Source organism: Myxocyprinus asiaticus, chromosome 46 (genome assembly GCF_019703515.2).
Source record: "Myxocyprinus asiaticus isolate MX2 ecotype Aquarium Trade chromosome 46, UBuf_Myxa_2, whole genome shotgun sequence".
In the NCBI taxonomy this organism is placed as follows: domain Eukaryota; kingdom Metazoa; phylum Chordata; class Actinopteri; order Cypriniformes; family Catostomidae; genus Myxocyprinus; species Myxocyprinus asiaticus.
In genome coordinates this window covers 17,036,416-17,049,703 of record NC_059389.1, presented here as the reverse complement: position 1 = coordinate 17,049,703, position 13,288 = coordinate 17,036,416, and positions in this window count along the sequence as shown.

Genomic DNA, 13,288 nt, shown 5'->3' with positions numbered 1-13,288 from the left:
CAGGTCAAAACAGGGTAAACAGTTCAGGATCATACACAGATAATTCAAGAACTCAAAGAATGCTTAGAAATGTCAGCCAGGGCAAAACAAGACTTCACAATGATAGCGAGTAAGAGTGAGACTTAAATAGCTGAGTGAATTGGAAACAGGTGAACAGGTAATCATTGACAGGTACAGGGATTATGGGAAATGGAGTCCAGAGAGTTAAAGTCAATCTCCAGGTGATGGAGCCCTCTGGTGGTGAGTGGGAGGAACAACAAAGACGGGATTCATGACAGAGTTCTTGTGAAACAAAACTTCAGAATGACAGCGAGTGAGAGTGAGACTTAAATAGCTGAGTGAATTGGAAATAGGTGAACAGGTAATCATTGACAGGTACGACCAAGGATACCAGAGCAGGTCAGGTGGATGGCCAGGAGACCAAGGGAGCTAGAGCAGACCAGGCAGACGGCCATGAGACCAGGGAAACCAGAGCAGATCAGGCGGACAGCCAGGAGACCAAGGGAGCCAGAGCAGACCAGGCGGATGGCCATGAGACCAGGGATACCAGAGCAGGTCAGGTGGATAGCCAGGAGTCCCAGGAGACTAGAGCAGATCAGATGGATGACCAGGAGACCCAGAAGACCAGAGCGGATCAGGCGGATGGCCATGAGACCAAGGGGACCAGAGCAGATCAGGCAGACGGCCAGGAGATCCAGAAGACCAGAACAGATCAGGCAGATGACCAGGAGACCCAGAAGACCAGAGCGGATCAGGTGGACGGCCATGAGACCAAGGGGACCAGAGCAGATCAGGCAGATGGCCAGGAGACCCAGGAGGCCATCTCAGGGTAGGGACTGGATCAGAAGGCCTGGATGATGATCACAGAGCTGAAACAGGGTCAGGAGGCCTGGGTGGTGACCCCAGATTGGAGACTCTGAGGGCAGAGCCGTGGTAGGCGGAGCTGTAGGAGTCTCCAGAGGCGGAGCCGTAGGAGGCTCGAGGGGCGAAGCCATGAAAGGCAGAGCCATGGCAGGCTCGAGGGGCGAAGTTGAAGAAGGCGGAGCCGTGGCAGACTCAAAGGGTGAAGCCGTGGAAGGCAGAGCCGTGGGAGGCTCAAAGAGCGGAGCTGTAGAAGGTGGAGCCATGGGAGGCTTAAGGGGCAAAGGCGTAGAAGGTGGAGCCATGGCAGGCTTGAGGGGTGAAGCCATAGAAGGCAGAGCCATGGCAGGCTTGAGGGGTGAAGCCATAGAAGGCAGAGCCATGGCAGGTGGAGCCGTAGGAGGCTTGAGGGGTGAAGCCATGAAAGGCAGAGCCGTGGCAGGCTCGAGGGGCAAAGTTGTAGAAGGTGGAGCCGTGGCAGACTCGAAGGGTGAAGCCGTGGAAGGCAGAGTCGTGGGAGACTCAAGATTAAGAGTCCAGGATGACTGGGAAATGACCTCAGTGGTCGTGGGCATGGACAGAGACTCGCAAACAACCTCCATGGTCGTGGGCTTGGACAGAGACTCTAGTATGACCTCCATGGTCGTGGGCATGGACAGAGACTTGGAAATGACCTCTGTGGTCGTGAACATAGGCTGAGACTCGGAGATGACTTCTGTGGTCATGAACTTGGGCAGAGACTCGGAGACGACCTCTGTGGTCGTGAACTTGGGCAGAGACTTGGAAACGACCTCTGTGGACGTGAACTTGGGCAGAGACTTGGAAACTACCTCTGTGGTCGTGAACATAGACTGAGACACGGAGACGACCTCTGTGGTCGTGAACATGGGCAGAGACTTGGAAACAACCTCAGTGGTCGTGAACATAGGCTGAGACTAGGAGACGACCTCTGTGGATGTGAACATGGGCAGAGACTTGGAAATGGAAGCCTTTCTCCTCCTCCTCTGGGAGGCCGAATTTGGGGGTGCAGGCTCTGGGACAGATGAGGCTGGCAACTCAGGCTCTGGGATGGATGAAGCTTCCAGCTCGTTGGCCATGGCAGGCATGGGCGTTGGCTCATTGGCCGTGGCAGGCTTGGACATCGGCTCGTTGGCCATGGCAGGCGTGGGCGTTGGCAGTGGCAGGCGCGGGCATCAGCTCGGTGGCCGTGGCAGGCAAGGGCACTGACAATTTGTGGGAAAGGATTTTCATGGCCCTACGCACCGATATCGGTGGATAATTCAACTTGGAGATAAGGACCATGAAGGGCCTCAAGACCGGGGCCGCGGAAAGCTTGGAGCAATGAGACGTGGAAGGGTGGACTGTGACATGGCGTGGAGCCGACTCAGATCTGACTTTGACATGGCGTGGATCAGACTCAGACGTGGCTGTGACATGGCGTGGAGCAGACTCAGACGTGGCTGTGACATGGCGTGGAGCAGACTCAGACGTGGCTGTGACATGGCGTGGAGCAGACTCAGACATATTCCTCCCACGTGTAATTTCCGGTCTCCGGCAATTCCCTCCACTGGCGTGCTGTGAGTACAATTCTGTATATTGATTTCAGAGCAGCATCAAAACCAGTGTGGGCGGCAACAGTGGAAAAGAAATGGGAGTACTTCCTTATTGATAAATCTGCCTGACTTAATTGAACAAAGAATGCTGCTAGCTCCATGGTGCGGTGAATTGTTCTAGATGAGGGCGGATGTGTCGCTGGGTTTGATGAAGGAGCTGAGACCTCGGTGGTTAGTTGGAAGAAGCCGCTGGATCGGTTTGTGGCGAAGTCTTCTGTAATGATGAGTCATCAGAGTTGAAATCCATGTGCAGCTTTAATAATGATAAATGTCATAATACAGACAGGCAGGGTCAATCACCAGCAATAGTAATAATAAAGGCAATCCAGAGTGGTAGAAAATAAACAGGCAAGAGGTCAGGGCAGGCGGCACACAATCAAAGGTTATTTCCAGGTAAACAAGGCAGTAGTAGTAGGCAGGAAGCAATGGGTCAAAACAGGGTAAATAGTCCAGGATCATACACAGATAATTCAAGAACTCAGAGAATGCTTAGAAATGTCAGCCAGGGCAAAACAAGACTTCACAATGACAGCGAGTGAGAGTGAGACTTAAATAGCTGAGTGAATTGGAAACAGGTGAACAGGTAATCATTGACAGGTATGGGGATTATGGGAAATGGAGTCCAGAGAGTTAGTCAATCTCCAGGTGATGGAGCCCTCTGGTGGTGAGTGGGAGGAACAACAATGGCAGGATTCATGACACTTTTACAAATAATATATATGTTTATATTACTTTCACGAACAAATCTAAAAACTGCAAACTGTCATTACGTAGAGGTTACTCAAATTGACGACTGGCCATCTCAGCAAAAATATGATTTGAAATATGTTAATTTAGATTTGTTCATAAATGTAATATAAACATATACTATATTATTTGTAAAAGTAATATAAACACAACACATTTTTTATGATCAAATATTTTTATTTTTAAATACAACATTGAATTATTGAACAGTTACACATTTTTGAACAATTACATTTTATGTATTTTCTTATTAATTAGTGTAACTACACATTCTGAACAATTATAGTTTTAAGCATTGCATTGTTAGTTAGTTAATATGCTACCTAACGGATAAAAAATTATAGGTACATGCTAATAACAAGGTGTTCCATAAATGAACAATTATTATTGAACAATTGAACAATTGCAACAAGCAACTTAACTTAAATATGATGTGTGTACTGCTAGGCACCTCTCTCCAACTCTCTCCAGGCTGGTGTGCTGCTTGGCTGGCTAGCTGTTCAATGGTTTCCTCTGGCACTTTTCTCATTCACAATGCAGTTCACACTGCCACCATCAGCCATGTCTCCACCAGTTCCAGAAAATCCAGTCCTTGCATATGATGAATCATAGATTGGTAAGGAAATCCTCTTCATCTTCACTGTCCAACTGCACTGTCAATGAGCTGGTACCAGCAGAAGAGGATGGAGTGGCCTTAAAGCTGTATGCTGCTGTGGTGCCAAACTGTTGCAGAACTTCACTTGGTAGTTCAAATCAAATCAAATCACTTTTATTGTCACACAACCATATACACAAGTGCAATAGTGGGTGAAAGTATTTGGTGCAGTTCCGAGCAACATAGCAGTCATGACGGTGATGAGACATATACCAATTTACAATGAACAGATTTACACATCACAGTTTACATATCTAATATACACATAATTACACACAACACAATATACAAATAATAATATACAATATACAGTATACAATACACACAATATAGAATACACATACAATATAGAATACACATTATACAATAAAAATTGTATATATAGTATATATAAAATATACAGTAGGTTGAATTGTACTGTATTGACATTCAGGCTGTCGGTTGATAGTTACCAGTGTGTTGTTAAGAGAGAATATAATTTAAGACAGTCCAGTGTGAGATAATAAGATTAATAAAGTGCAGTGCTGATGTATATTGATCGTGAGAGATCAAGAGTTCAGAAGTCTGATTGCTTGGGGGAAGATGCTGTCATGAAGTCGGCTGGTGTGGGTCCTGATGCTGCGATACCGCCTGTCTGATGGTAGCAGTGAGAGCAGCCCATGGCTTGGGTGGCTGGAGTCTCTGATGATCCTCCGAGCTTTTTTCACACACCGCCTGGTATATATGTCCTGGAGGGAAGCTCACCTCCAATGATGTGTCTGGCAGTTCACACCACCCTTTGCAGGGCTTTGCGGTTGTGGGCAGTGCTATTGCCATACCAGGCAGTGATGCAGCCAGTCAGGATGCTCTCTACAATGCTGGTGTAGAACCGTGTGAGGATGTGGCGGTTCATTCCAAACTTCCTCAGCCATCTAAGGAAGAAGAGGCACTGATGAGCCTTCATCACAACGGCCTCAGTGTGGACAGACCATGTGAGTTCCTCAGTGATGTGGACACCGAGGAACTTGAAGCTGCTGACTCTCTCCACCGGTGCTCCATTGATGGTGATGGGACTGTGTTCTCTATCTTTTCTCCTGAAGTCCACCACAAGCTCCTTTGTCTTGCTGACGTTGAGGGAGAGGTTGTACTCCTGACACCAGCATGTCAGAGTGTGCACCTCCTCTCTGTAGGCTGTTTCATCATTGTCAGTGATCAGACCTACCACCGTCATATCATCAGCAAACTTAATGATGGCATTGGAGCTATGTGTTGCCACACAGTCATGTGTGTACAGGGAATACAGGAGTGGGCTGAGAACACAGCCTGCGAGGCTCCAGTATTGAGTGTCAGTGATGAGGAGATGTTGCTGCCCATACTAACCACCTGGCGTCTGCTTGACAGGAAGTCCAGGATCCATCCGCACAGTGAGCTGTTTCAGCCCAGAGCCCGGAGTTTCACATAAAGCTTGGAGGGCACTATGGTGTTGAATGCTGAGCTGTAGTCTACAAACAGCATTCTTACATAAGTGTTCCTTTTTTCCAGGTGGGAGAGAGCAGTGTGTATTGTAGATGCAATGGCATCATCAGTGGAGTGGTTGTTGCGGTAAGCAAACTGCAATGGGTCCAGTGATGGAGGCAGCACAGAGCAGATGTAATCTCTGATTAGTCTCTCAAAGCATTTGCTGATGATGGGGGTCAGAGCAACATGACTGCAGTCATTTAAGCAAGTGATTTTGGATTGCTTTGGTACAGGCACAATTGTGGACGTTTTAAAGCATGTGGGGACCACAGACAAGGAGAGGGAAAGGTTGAAAATGTCTGTAAAAACACCAGCCAGTTGGTTCGTGCAAGCTCTGATGACGTGGGCCGGAATGCCATCTGGACCATGGCTTTACGGATATTCACCCGTCGGAAGGATTGGGTTACATCCGCTACAGAAACGGAGAGTGAACTAACCTCTGTAGCTTCGGCCGCGAGAGCTCCTTCCACAAAGGCGGTGTTATTTCCCTCGAAACGAGCATAAAAAGTATTTAGCTCATCTGGGAGAGAGGCAGCAGTGTTAATGGCTAAGCGTTTTTATTCCCTTTAAAGTCCGTGATGATATTAATTCCCTGCCACATGCTTCTAGAGTTGGTGGTGTTAAACTGTCCTTCAATCTTGTCCCTGTACTGGCGTTTGGCTGCTCTGTTAGTTTTGCGGAGTGCATAACTGGCTTGTTTATGCTCCTCCGCATTCCCGGAATTAAAAGCGGAGGTCCGTGCATCAAGTGCCGCACGAACATCGCTATTTATCCATGGCTTCTGGTTGTGGTAGATCTGTATTGTTTTGGTCGGAACAACATCCTCTATGCACTTTCTGATGAAACACGTTACGCTACCAGCATACACCTTGATGTCATCATCAGAGGCGGACCGGAACATCTCCCAGTCCATGTGATCAAAACAGTCTTGTAGCGTGGAATCTGATTGGTCCAACCAGCACTGGATCATTCTGAGGGTGGGTGCTTCCTGTTTCAGTTTCTGCCTGTAAGCGGGCAGAAGCAGAATGAAAGAGTGGTCTGATTTGCCAGATGGTGGGCAGGGGAGGGATTTGTAGCCATCCCGGAAGGGAGAGTAGCAATGGTCCAAAATCCGGTCCCCTCGTGTGTTGAAACTGATGTGTTAGTGGTATTTTGGTGCAATTGATTTAAAATTGGCTTTGTTAAAGTCCCCGGTCACAATGAATGCGGCCTCAGGGTGTGCAGTTTCCTGCTTGCTTATAATCCCATACAGTTCCTTGAGTGCCCGGTCTGTGTCGGCTTGTGGCGGGATGTACACAGCAGTGATAATGACCACTGTGAATTCCCTCAGTAGCCAGAATAGTTGACACAGAAGCATGAGAAATTCCAGATTAGGAGAGCAGAAAGACTTGATAGAATGTACATTCCTCTGATCCCACCAGGATTTGTTGACCATAAAACATACACCACCACCTCTGCTTTTACCTGAGAGGTCTTTCGATCTGTCCACTCGGTGCACGGAGTACCCCACAGGTTCGATGGCTGAATCTGGAATCTCAGCAGACATCCAAGTTTCCGTAAAGCAGATAATGCAGCAGTCCCTCGTCTCTCGTTGGAAAGAGATCCGCACTCTCAGCTTGCAGAACTTGTTGTCCAGAGAATGAACATTTACCAGTAGAATACTGGGTAGCGGGGGTCGATTTACGCGATGTCTTACTCTGATGAGAACGCCGGCTCTATTTCCCCTTTTCCTTCTGCGTTTCCGTGGCCGGGCTACCCAGACAAAGGGCTCTGCTGGCGTGTTTGTAAACAGCAGGTCGGCATTGAGGAATTTAAAGTCCGGTTTTCGATGTGCTATTGCAGAATCAGTGTCCAAAAGTGTTTGTCTGTCATAGACAATAAGGCAGACAATATCCAAGACAAAAAACATAGAATTGTGAACAAAACAAACAAAAAACAGCAATGTTGTGTCGGAGCTTGCAACACAGCAGCCATACTCGGCGCCATCTTGAGTCCATCAAGTAACAAGTATCCATGCTGATAACAAGTATCACCAGCCAGCTTCACTCCATATCGCACAAGGAGTATGGAGTTGAGAGTGTGCGGTGACATTCTATTTCTTATCTTTGACTTGACCACACTCATTTGGCTGAACAGCCGTTCAACCTCTGCATTTGAGTGTGGCAAGGAGAGGGCAGCAAGTGCAGCTTTGCACAGTTCTTCAAATGGTTTTGTCTCTGAAGAGTCTGTGTAGTTATACACTTCGCTCCAAAACTCTGTGGTATTTTCAGTTGATTCCCACCTAAACAAATTGATGTTTCTCCATTGGGAAACAATTTTGTTAATTGTCTGGGGCTGGTACCCCAGTAGCTCAGCTACTTTAATAATTTTAGTGTTGCCTTTATTGTGCTTTAGCATTTCCTTAACACTGAACATGTTTTGTAAGGCTTCTAGATTGTCTGGGAGCCTTGCTTGCAGCTCCTTGCTTAAAGCAACAATATAGTTGATGCATCATCTCCGAATGACCTTTTCGTCCTCTGGCACAAGACTGAGTTGGGATATTGTGCTCTCAAAAAGGTACCCAATGTATGGTGCTGGACTGAGATGTCCATCAATAGCATCCTTCAGGACATACATTTTTGCCATAGGGTTGAATACTCTGCTGCAAATTGATGTTAAGAGGTGTACCAGATTGTCCAAAAGCTTGACAGGATCTGTTGGTTCAACCTCAAATTACTTCACTGCAAATTGTACTTTGGACAGGATTGATTTTAAGAATGTAAGGTAGACATATTTGGTTTTGTCCATGTACATGGCATGGTGCACATCTGCCATGTAGCAATGCTCACTGGTCTTGGTCAACTCAAAGTGGAGTTTCAGTTCTTCCCACTGGTCCAATATACGAGTTACCGCAGGCTCAATCGATAGCCAACGTGTCGCACACAATTTGGTGATCTGCAGGGGTTTCTGACCACAATTAATGGTAGCATACACTGCTTTGTATGCCTCCCGCCATTTTGGGGAAATCGAAAACCAGTTGTAGGTTTCCCTGATTACGTATTCAACACTCCTAGGGATGGATTCTTTGGATGCTGCACTGACAGCCAATTGTAAAGTATGGCACACACAGCAGATGAGAACCAAATTGGGCAAAGCACATTCTTCCTTTAAAATCTTGTGCACCCCATTGTGCACCTCAGTCATCACGGACGCATTATCAGTGCCAATTCCCTGAAGATTCTCTTTTTTAAGGTTACACTTTTCAAGAAACTCAACTATCGCCTTTGCTATTGATCTGGCATCGCCTGCCTCCAAGTCAACCAGCCCGAGAAATGTGGACACAAGTGTTCTTTTTTAGCACTAAAATACCGAATCACCACACCCAGGTATTTTGAGACACTGACATCAGTGGACTCATCCAAAAGGAGACTGAACTTCTCATCCCCCACATCTGATGTTATCCATTTCAGAAAATAAGGAGCCAATACTCACCTAATCATTTCTGTGCACTTGTTGCAGTGCATTTGGAAGTTTGTCGCTGCCACAGAATCTGAAAATGCAGCTTTGCAAGCCATACCTAAATGGTCGCCTGCTAGCAATGAACAATGCTCCGCAATGGCCATTGCCATAGTAGCTTCTGCACTTTTGCAGTTATCCACTTTCTTAACTAGCTGTGATAATGTAGACTGCTTTGTGGGGTTGTATGGTTTTAATTGATTTATATGCATTGCTGTAGTACAATGTTTTTTGATATCATAAATTTTTGCAATCATATCTGATTTGCAGTATGCACAGTATGCCCAACAGTCATCCCCAATTACTGGCTTCAGCCATCCTTTAAATTCAGGTACAGACTCCCACTCTTTTCTGTACTTCTGGCTGTACAATTTTGATTGAAACATGTTGATTGATGTTGTAAAGTCTCTTCAAGATCAAACATTCATGAACAGCTACATTCACTGGGTTTTAACTGTGGTTGTTGAACAGTTTAATTGTATCAAGTAAGTTTAGCAAACAAACCACCAGAGAAATATATTTATGTCTTTAAATAAAACGTTGAAAACCTTTTTCAAGACAAGCTTAATTTTTGCCTGCAGTGAGTGCACTAGCATGTAGTAACATTAGCCCTTTTCTGAGTGTTAATGCTACTTTGTGTTGGAAATTCTAAATTCATCTTTTTTTAATTTTTTAATTTTTTTTTATTGTGACTTCCTAACCAAAAAATTGTACTCTGAACTGAATGTGTTTAAATTATTATGTGGAATGCATGCTACTGCTGCTGCAGTTGCCTCTGTGCCTGGCTATTGAGCTAGCTGAGATGTCACTACTGCTTTCTTCACTCACAATGTACTTTTGTAGCCAGGCAGACTGTATGTTGAGACTGAGTGTGTGACAGAGAAAATCGTTTTTGTGTAATTTAGAGGGCAAATGCTTGGCTTTTTTATCATTTGAGTCACTTTTCAAAAGTTGCTAAAAGTTGCCAAATACATTTTAAATATAGCTAAATTTGTTACTAGGTGCTTTTTGATAAAAATTTGCTAGGGTAGTCTGAAAAGTTGCTAAATCTAGCAACAAAATTGCTAAACTGGCAACACTGGATTCATCCAGGATATGTGAATATTGCCAAAGTCCCTTTCAAGTCAAGTCAGTCCACTCGGCGGCCATCTTTGGAATGCTCCCAAGCAGTGTTTTCCCTAGGATTTTTTCAGCAGCGGTGCTGTTGTGCGCGCGCACACAATCCTGCAACGCCGGACCTGTATTAATGCGTGTTGGTCAAAAAATTGATAAAAACAGGGGTGTCAAACTCAATCTCAGCCTGGGCCACATCAGGGTTTATTTATGCCCTAAAAGGGCCCTTTGAAAATGTGGCACCAGCACCTGCTTTGGTAGCACCCATGCCAATAATATTACATGTTATGTGCATTGAAATGCACATTTGACAGTACAGCATTGATTTTGAGGTTGGGATGCAGATGAAAATTATGATATTAACAACAGTAACACCTGTGGAAAAAATGAACGCCTAATTTTTATATGGCTAAACTGAAATATTCTGACAGTGTGACTAAGCTGGGTCTTCTTTCATCAGGCTCCTACTGATAAAACTACAGCCATGTCTTGGAATTTCTGAAGACAAACAATACAACTGACATTTTCCTACAGTCAGAGAGCATTACAAGAGTACAAATTTTATACAGATGGAAAACTGATAGCTTGGTCCATAATTATGAAAATGCACCATAGTTCTTCTATAGTATCCATAGTTTTAACAATGATATTTGTAATAGTTCATGGTAACCATTGGTAAAACCATGCATGGCTCCTCACTACTATGGTTAGTAACTTTGGTTTCTATATAAAAATGGTGGCATTTTTGTAATGAAAAAACAGCAGTCTAAATACATTTAGAAAGTTTTTGTGGCACAACTACCATAGGTAATGCATTACAGTTAGTGTTACAGTAAATCCATGGTACATTTTTGTAAGTGTTGTGATTTGAGAATTGAAAAGCCTTTAATTTATGTTTTCTCCTGTTTTCTTTGTCAGTGAATGTGGGGCTGTTTGTTTTAAACTAGTTTCATCACCGAGACATAAGAGTTTTGCAACAGACAATTCTGTACCGCATTCAAACGGGTTTCGCAATCCCCGCCACGCATCTCACTGGTTCACAAGCACATTTAATATAGTCTATGCGGTTGAGACCAGTCCGCGAATTACCGCACCTGCTCTGCCCTCGTGCTGCTATGATTAAGCCATGTTGATAATTGACCCATGTAGCACTAGTTCATTCCAATATAGAAGCGAGCAAAATGTGCTCCAAAACATACAGATGAATTTATATTCATGAGGAAAGCGCTAACTGATTGTTCAGTGAAACGTTGTGATCCCCTGCCATCCTATGTTTCAGAAATGAGCTCTCGGGCCACTTGAAATGAAATAAGTTTTACACGTGTTGTTATGCTGTGACGTCACTGTGAATAAGTGTGTGTATTTGTGTGTGTGTGTGTGTGTGTTGGGGGGGGGGGGGGTAGGGTCCCTTTCGCAGTGTAGAAAGTGCACAGTTGACTGTTGCATCAAGAATATTAAATTAACCATGTGAAATCTCAACAGCGGCACTCATAATTCAGCAGTGGTGCAGTGCTGCTGCAAAATGCATATTGGGGAAACACTGAATAAGCTACAAGCGGCATAAAAGTACAGCTCCTATGTACTTGAATAGGGAAAGACCGAATTCTCCATAATGGTTGGTCAAGATTACAGAGATTAGTTGAACAATGCATTTCAAAAAGATTAGTTGGTGGAAGATCACCCGTTCTTAGTTGCATTCTTTTGCCACTGGTGTCGCAAACTGACCAAATGAAGCAAAACAGTTCATACGCAAGGAATAGAGCTTTCATGGCAGTGCGCTCATTTTCACGTCAAGTTTACTTCAGGTTTTTGAGTTTTGGGAAGCACGGCCGCCCGTTCTCTTTTGCCCAAAAGCTCTGGGATGCCTGCTGGAAATGGTTGTTGGCGGAGGGAACCTGCGGCGCCGTGGATGTTGTCGACCTGGTGGTACTGGAGCAGTTTGTTGCCCAGCTTCCACGAGGTATGTCCGAGTGGATCCAGTGCCACCGCCTGGCGTCTCTGGAGGAGGCCGTCCAGCTGGCAGAGGACTACATGGCAGCATTTCCAGGAGGCAGCAATCCAGTTTTTTTTTCCTCTTCTCTCTCCAACCCCTGTGTCTCATGTTCCTTCCCCCTTCCCCCCTGTCCTGCTCAGTTCCAGCTCCCCAGAAGTGGGGAGGAGCCCCGCTCAAACCCCATCCCCGGTCCGGGGGACCCCTCCCCTTGTCTGGTTGGAAGGCCTGGGCTGGTCTGCTGGAGCTGTGGGGAAGCCGGACATAGTCAGGATCGTTGTCCGGTGATGGAGGTGGAGACACTAGTCCTGATCCCCGACGCTCCACAGGCCAACCCCGATCAGGCAGGGGCGTATCGGATACTGGTAAAAAGGGATACACATCAAGCTTTGGTGGATTCAGGTTGTTCTCAAACCTCTATCCACCAATGCTTGGTGCAAGGTGGGGCATTGTATAGGAATAAATGGGTGAGGGTGAGGTGTGTGCATGGTGACATTCACAAGTATCCAGTGGTTAGTGAGTCGAGGCCGCGGTTAATTCCTGCCTCACCCATTTTTCCCTCTGGAGCAGTCGCATGACGAGTTCCTCAAGCACGCCTTTGACCAAGTGAAAGTAATCGATGGTCAACAGCTCCAGCCTAATGTTACGCTCACATACCCGTACTTTTTATATTATTAAAGAGCGGTTGTATTGAGTGACACAGGACACTCAGACCAAAGAGAATACAACACAGCATTAGTACCAAAGAGCCGTCAGGAAACACTCTTCCAGGCGGCTCATTATAACCTAATGGCTGGCCACTTAGCTCACGAAAACACTTTGAACTGCATAATGGCCCGCTTCTTTTGGCTGGTGTGCGGCGTGCCGTGAATGTCAGTTGGTGAATCCGCTGGCCACCCCAAAAGCGCCATTGCACCCTCTGCCATTGATCGAGGTCCCCTTCGAGAGAATTGGCATGGACCTTGTCAGACCATTAGAGTGGACTGCACGTGGGCATCGCTTTGTATTAGTTCTGGTGGACTATGCAATGCGAAATCTGGAAGCAGTGCCTCTTCGCAACATCTCAGCATGTAGTGTTGCAGAGGCACTCTTCAAAATGATCTCCCGAGTGGGGATTCCAAAGGAAATCCTCACTGACCAAGGCACAACATTCACGTACACTACACGAACTGTACAAATTATTAGGCATTAAATTGATTCGCACCAGTGTTTATCATCTGCAAACCAATGGGTTGGTCGAACGATTTAATAAGACCTTGAAAAACAGGATTCGTAAGTTCATACTCGAAGACGTAAAAAATTGGGATAAGTGGCTCG